Genomic DNA, 6,931 nt, shown 5'->3' with positions numbered 1-6,931 from the left:
CAATTACTTGTTATATAAACTGATTTTTACTTTCTTTATCTGTTTTATTTTAAATTTATAGTAAATAGTGTAAGACAAATTTGCTTGACTCTGTTCATTTTTTATTGTATTTTTTTTTTAATTGAACCGCACACTTCATGTCTTCCGGACTATGTGCAATTAAACAAAGGATTCAATGCTTAAATTATAGAAATAATATAAAGCACTGACTTGTATCGTAACTACCCTGTATACGTATATTCAGCAGATAAACATGAACCTCCTATGGTTATGATATAATTGTTCTTTGGCGTTTATGACCATTTTTTTAAAAATATTATGTGTACCAAAAACATTACTGAAAGTTATTTTTTTTCCTAAATAATTTTGATTCTAAATGTTTTTCTATTTAATTTATATTAACACATTTCAATGATACTATAAGCCCCTAAAAAATCGTTCCGTTCCATTTCTCAGTTATAATCAGCTAAAGGAAGACAGGCTTATGGTTCATTTTTTTCGTAGCTCCAAAATCGTGGCAATCGATTTGGCAAAAAAAAGTACATTTTGAGACGTCGACTAACTGATACGAAGGTCGAAAGGAGAGGTTATAAATGATGATTTACCTCTTTCACAACCTCTGACGCACGATTAGCATATAATTGCCGGTGATTCGATTATCAGCTATTTATCGCAATACCTAAACGCAGTTGTAATGCAAGTCATCTGCTGTTGCAACCCGAAATTAAAAACAAAATAAAAAATTAAACAACAACCACTTTGCAATAATGAAGATTTAACAAAAATAAAAATCTGTTCAAGTTTGATCATTTGAAATAGGAACATAATTCTTTTTCCTTTCTTCTCGGAATGATCTGTTATCAGGAGCATATTCTACCCTAAATATGAAGGGTTGAGGCTGCTAGAAACAGTACTTTGTAAGGAAGTACTGTTACGAGACCAACGGTCGTGCAAGGAGGTGACTTGGCCAGAATTACGCTTGGCCTGTTGATTTTTACCCAATTAATGGTACTTAATGAGGCTGGGTGTACCCGGAGGACAGGGCTGACTCACGGCTACTGTGAAACAGTTAATAATTATGTGCCACAGCCGAATTCGAACCCGAGTCCTTAGAGTTAGTAGCTCAGTGCCTTTTTGCATAATAAATTTAATGTTTTCGAATAAGAAAATAATAAAGAAATTTTTCCATCGAAAAACTGATTGAACCAACCACTTCAATGAATTACAACTAAAAATATGTCAGCATCTAGGGAAAGCAAAATGAAATTATGTAACAATTCATTAGTTTCGTCTCTTGTCCGCCTGACAGTCCTGGATAAAATGAATTAAGGGTTAAAGGTTAAATTAAAAGTTGCTGTTGGATATTGAGAGCGAGTCAGGCAGTCTGTTATATCAGTTAGATAATGACCATCCACAGGTTTTAAAAGGAGTTTTTGAAATAAATCGGGAACATCCTTTTTGAGTTACATTTGCTTTGAGATACGAAGTGATTATTATAAGTAAAGACCGGATTTTCGTGCAATTGTATTTTTTGTTCCTAGTTCAGCGAAACCTCTACAGAAATTCAAATCAGGAAAGAAACGTTCCATTGATAATAGTTTTATACTATACGAGATTGGTTGCTGTACAAATATGCACGTTTTTAGAAGTTTCTGCACGAAATTCAAGTTTTTAAATTTTTAATTTACAAATTTGACAGTTTTATAAAAAAATAAACATATATTATTGGTTATATTATTCATGATATTGTATTGCGTTTATCGGCCTCGAGTTAGCCTCTAGTTTGGATCGGTAATGTGCGGGAAATGGAGACTAACCGAAACCCGTCGAAGATCACTGTAGTTTTTTAAATAGATTATATCTATATAAAAAAATAAATTATTGAATTCTCGGCATTGTAAGTTGAGCTTTTTATTGAAAATATTAAAATACAGAAAATAAAATTTCCCTTTAAAAATTTGGGTAATTTCTGTCCTGACAAAAAATTACAATTTTGAATAATAAAGAATTCCGGACCTCGGAAACGTCAAGATCTCATTATTGTGTCATTAAGCTTTAATTGAGTATTCCAGTCTTCATTATAGTAATAAAAACCATTATATACAATAAGATTCCACTAAGCTCTTTAATTATGGAGAACAAAGGTTTTCACTGTAGTTAGTTTTATTTTATGTAGTGCTAACTATAAAACCGTAGTTTTAGTTTTTGTGCACATGTGATAAGTAGTAAGCGAGTTTTTTTCAACAAGGTTAGATAAACCTTCCATGCACATATTAATATTAAAAATTATGTGATAATGTTTGCTGGATTGTAGTATTTTATACACATTTCAAGTTTTTACTGAACTATTTTGTACGTTCTGGCATTTTTTTTAGCACGATTTTGACTATTTTCTGCACATTTTTCAGTTTTGTACTGCACGAAAATCCGGTCTCCAATTATGTTATTTACGCATACATATGGCTCTTATAATTCGCTTTTAGCTTTTTTCATCTTTTAGCTTATTAGATGTCTCAGTAATGTCCATGAGTTGAAATATAAATTCAAAGATTAGTGGTTTGCTAAGCACCTCAGTAACATTACGGGCCTGAGAGACCTGAGATCCTCGAGGATTTATTTATTCAACCATGCAATTTGCATCGCTATAAGATAGTTACAAGCCTAAAATATCAAGGATGTGCCTGTACGATCTTTTTTATAGATTTAGTAGATCTATCGATTTCTTTCACAGTGTTCTAGGTTCCAAAAGTCTATATTAATATATTTTATTTATTATATATTATAAGCAAATAGTTTTATTATTGACTAGGTCTAATTACGAGCCTATTTCAAATTGGCCGTTCAGTATTTTTGTTTTATGCGACTACAACCCAAACACGCGGTTTGATTTTAAGAGACAAAAAAGAAATTTTGCTCAAAAAGCTCATTGTGCATTTAAAAAACATGTGTATAGCAGCTGCTGAAAAATTTAATGTTTTTCAATAGAAATATATATATTACTATAATTCGAGACATGATTTTCAGTATTAGCTTATTACTTATATTAAATAAATCAACCAAGTTTATTAATTTAATAATTACTCCCAGAGATAATGCAGTCTCTATCGTCCTGTCAAAGAGAGTAATTTAACCCCCAGGTATAACTAACACTAAAACCTTCAGCCTAGAGGTATCTTGTTGCAATTCTTTGTCGTAGTTTTGAAATGTAATACGAAATGTAATTGGAGAATGAATCTTACAAGAAAGGTTAACATGAAATCCATTGCTAAATTTCCGTATTCCTATTCCAAGGTAGCTTGAATATATTCCTAGAAAAAGCTCATGATTATTTCTATGTAATAAAAATGAAATTATCAATTAATAGTAAGTTTTTGTTTTTCTGCTTAATTGATAATTTCTTAGGTTTGATCTCATTTTATTTATTTTTCATACCTATGAAAGACTCCATTTCACTATAAAATGTAAAATGGCAAAAATACATACTTTTTAATATAAAAATATACATAGTAAATAAGTCACGATTATATGTATATTATTTCTGTTTAAAGTATCCCGTTTTCAGACGAAGTGCTGAAATCAATTAAAAATAAAAGGAAACGAATAGATTTTTGCCTTATGCAACTAGAATTAATTAATGGAACTGCCATGCCCTTGTTTAGGTAAAGGCATCCAAAAAGGAAAGTCTATTATAGTTCTATAACAAACGTGGATACTTCATTTTATGCCCTTTTAGATATTGTTAAATAATAGTAGGTGTTTACTTTAAACTTTTAAATTATTTGCAAACTTCATACAAGCATGGCTTCCGTCTTGGTTTTTTTTTTTTTTTTTTTAATTTTACGTATATATAACTAATGAGTTACGAAATAAACCTATTATTTTTTTGCGTGTACGTATACTACTGTATGTAAATAATTGAAGTTGTTATGAACTTTTATGGAACAAAATAATAATTTAAATATAAAGTTTCTGAATTAATAATGTTTCCTCCCTACTTTCCATATTCAAGTTGAGAGTACGAATTCAAATATGTTTCCCTCTCGGCAAAATACCGCCTTATCTAAAACTGATGAAATTCTAAACCCAAATGACAAACCAATAACGAATTGATTGCTGTTTACATTGCCAAATCTCTTTCACCTTGAAAATCAGTAGTGTCGAAAGAGACAATCTATCTGTTTGAAAAAAAATATATTTTGAAATGCTTTGTTGTTCTTTCTTCAATATTTTTCTTTGTTTGTTTATTTTTTATTAGATAAATCATTTGTTCTGTTTAAATTTTTTTTTCGTCGAATGACTTCTTCTTTAGTTAAGAAAATAATTATTTTTTTATAGTCACTATTAAACGTATTATTTTGTCAACCTAATTTATGATTCATAACATTATGGCAATATCAAGATTGATATATTTAAAGCTCAATATCTCTTTTAAAAACGTTAAAGATCAGATTGTTTTTTATAGAGAATCTTAGAACAATTTATTATTATTTAATATGTAATTAATAATATTTCTTGGTTTACAATACAAAAACAATTTATAAAATTTTGGACGGTAAAATCTTTGAACTACTACTAAAATCCTTCCACTTTATATATCATTAAGCTAGTTATTAAATTAATAGTTAAAGGATCATAAACCGGGAGGATTTTTATTTTAATCTTCCATTGGAGGGAATGATCCTTATTCCCAATTACTCTATAACTTAAATTTAATATTAAATTTTTATGATCCTTCGTTTCAAACCCACAAAATTTTGAACATGAGTAATCTTTAATAATATTCTATTTATCACTACTTATTGTCGTTTTAGTTTACTATCGAGTTAGAGTTCTATTATTATATAATAATCAACAATGACACTTAATTTCTATTTATTTAAACTTTAATTTTACATCAACACCTATTCTTCAACCTATGATGATAATCCGACGTGATATCAGTTGATCTAGATGGAATGCCAGGTTTGAGAGATGTCAGCATCCAGTGATTGAGGAGACCTAACCAACACCCGGACGCCGGCGAAAAGATCTTACCTACCAGCACTAACTCATGTTGGGTCTACATGTTTGCCACTTGCCACAAATATAAGACTTGTACAAATGCTTACTAAAACAGAGGAAAGAGACGTCAGTATCAACCCGCTTGTTTTGTTTTTTTAAAATATTTTCCGGCTATTAAATTAAATTTACTCTATGTTCATTATAAAAATAAAGATAAGCGAGATGATAGGAAACGTAAATATCAACTATGTAGATTGTATATGTTAAAAAATCATATAAACAATATTACATAAACTATAAATTCAACCATCGTTTTGTAATGTTTATTAGGAATTTTGTCAGTTATGTCCTGGACATAAGATATTTTTATAAATATATATTTGTGCTAGATAAAACATAAAATAAACTGCTATAGTTAATTAACAAGTTTTGAAACTATGTACTTGTCATAGGATTGGCAAATAAGTCCTTTTGGTTTTTTTGGGTGAAAGAAAAATAAATATATCTTGTACATAATATTTATTTTATTTTACGATGTAATATCCATTATTTTCGATTACCTTACCCTATCTCTCCAACAGCTGAATAATCCCACGTTCATAGAATGTTTGTGACGTTTAGCGAAAATGTGACCAATGTGCTCCATGACACCCTGTTCGTTTTCAAACCGTTTTCCACTTAATTCTGTAGAGACCAGAATAAGTGGTAGTCACTAGGAGCAAGGTCCGGTGAATAGGGAGGGTGGGGCAAAAGATACCATCCAAGGGGTAACAATTTATTGCGGGTGACTAACAAAGTGTGGGGCCTAGCGTTGTCATGATAGAAGACGACACCCTTTCGATTTGCCAATTCTGGGCATTTTCTCCGAATCGATTCATCGAATTTGGTTAACTGTGAGCAGTATACAGTGAAATCGATCGATACATATTGTGGCAAGAGCTCATAAAAAACCACACCCTTGAAATCCGACCATACAGAAAGCATTATCTTCTTTGGGTGTAATCCCGCTTTAGGTGTGGCTCCAGGTGATTTTTTGCTGGGTCTCCAAGATTTTTTTTGCACCACATTATCGTTGACAATCCACTTTTCATCCCCTGTCACAAGTCTTTAAGAAATGAATCGTTTTTTCGACGTTTCCGCAGTGAATCGCAAATGGAAATGCGTGTTGCCAAGTTGGCTTCGGTCAGAGAATGGGGGGCCCAAACATCAATCCTAGAAACGTAGCCGAACTTCCGCAAATAATTGTCTACGCTTGTATGTGATACGTCTAGAATCTCTGCAATGTCTCGCACTGATTGGGATGGATTTTGATCGACTATCGTCTTAACAGCAATGATTTCAATTTCTTGTGGCCGACTAAGCCGTGATGCCAAAATTCTCTGCTCGAAACTTGGCAAACCAATTTTGGCAAGTGCACTCTGTTAAGGCATTATCCCCATAGACATCGCATATTTTTTTATGTACCTCTGCAGCTCGCTTCCCTTTTTTGAAGTAATAAAGTAAAATATGCCCATAATGCACGATATTTCCGTCCATCTCCTTAGCTCGATCACAAACACAATACTGACCTAAGTGTCAACAAACATAACTGGTTACATATTACAAATGATGTGCACAATACTCTGTTGGGATTAATTGCATCAGAAAAATGTGACGTATTATAAACAAAACATGAATACTAAATCCGAAATGACATATTTGCCAGTCCTATATTTACACGGAATCGATAGAATTTCATAATATACAATCTTAAACAATAGTTAATTATTGAATTCAAAAGTTGGGGAAATTCTTTAATTAATTAAAACACGTAGAGCACAAATATTCATCTGTTTGCAGTTCTAAAACAATGCAAACTGAAACCCTTTGATATGTCCACAAAAACCGACACCCGACGGTTCGGCCGCAAATTCAGGACGACTTGTACCGG

This window comes from Halyomorpha halys, unplaced genomic scaffold (genome assembly GCF_000696795.3).
Source record: "Halyomorpha halys isolate HHAL.00 unplaced genomic scaffold, Hhal_1.1 Scaffold52.1, whole genome shotgun sequence".
NCBI classification, from domain to species: domain Eukaryota; kingdom Metazoa; phylum Arthropoda; class Insecta; order Hemiptera; family Pentatomidae; genus Halyomorpha; species Halyomorpha halys.
This window is presented reverse-complemented; position numbering follows the sequence as displayed.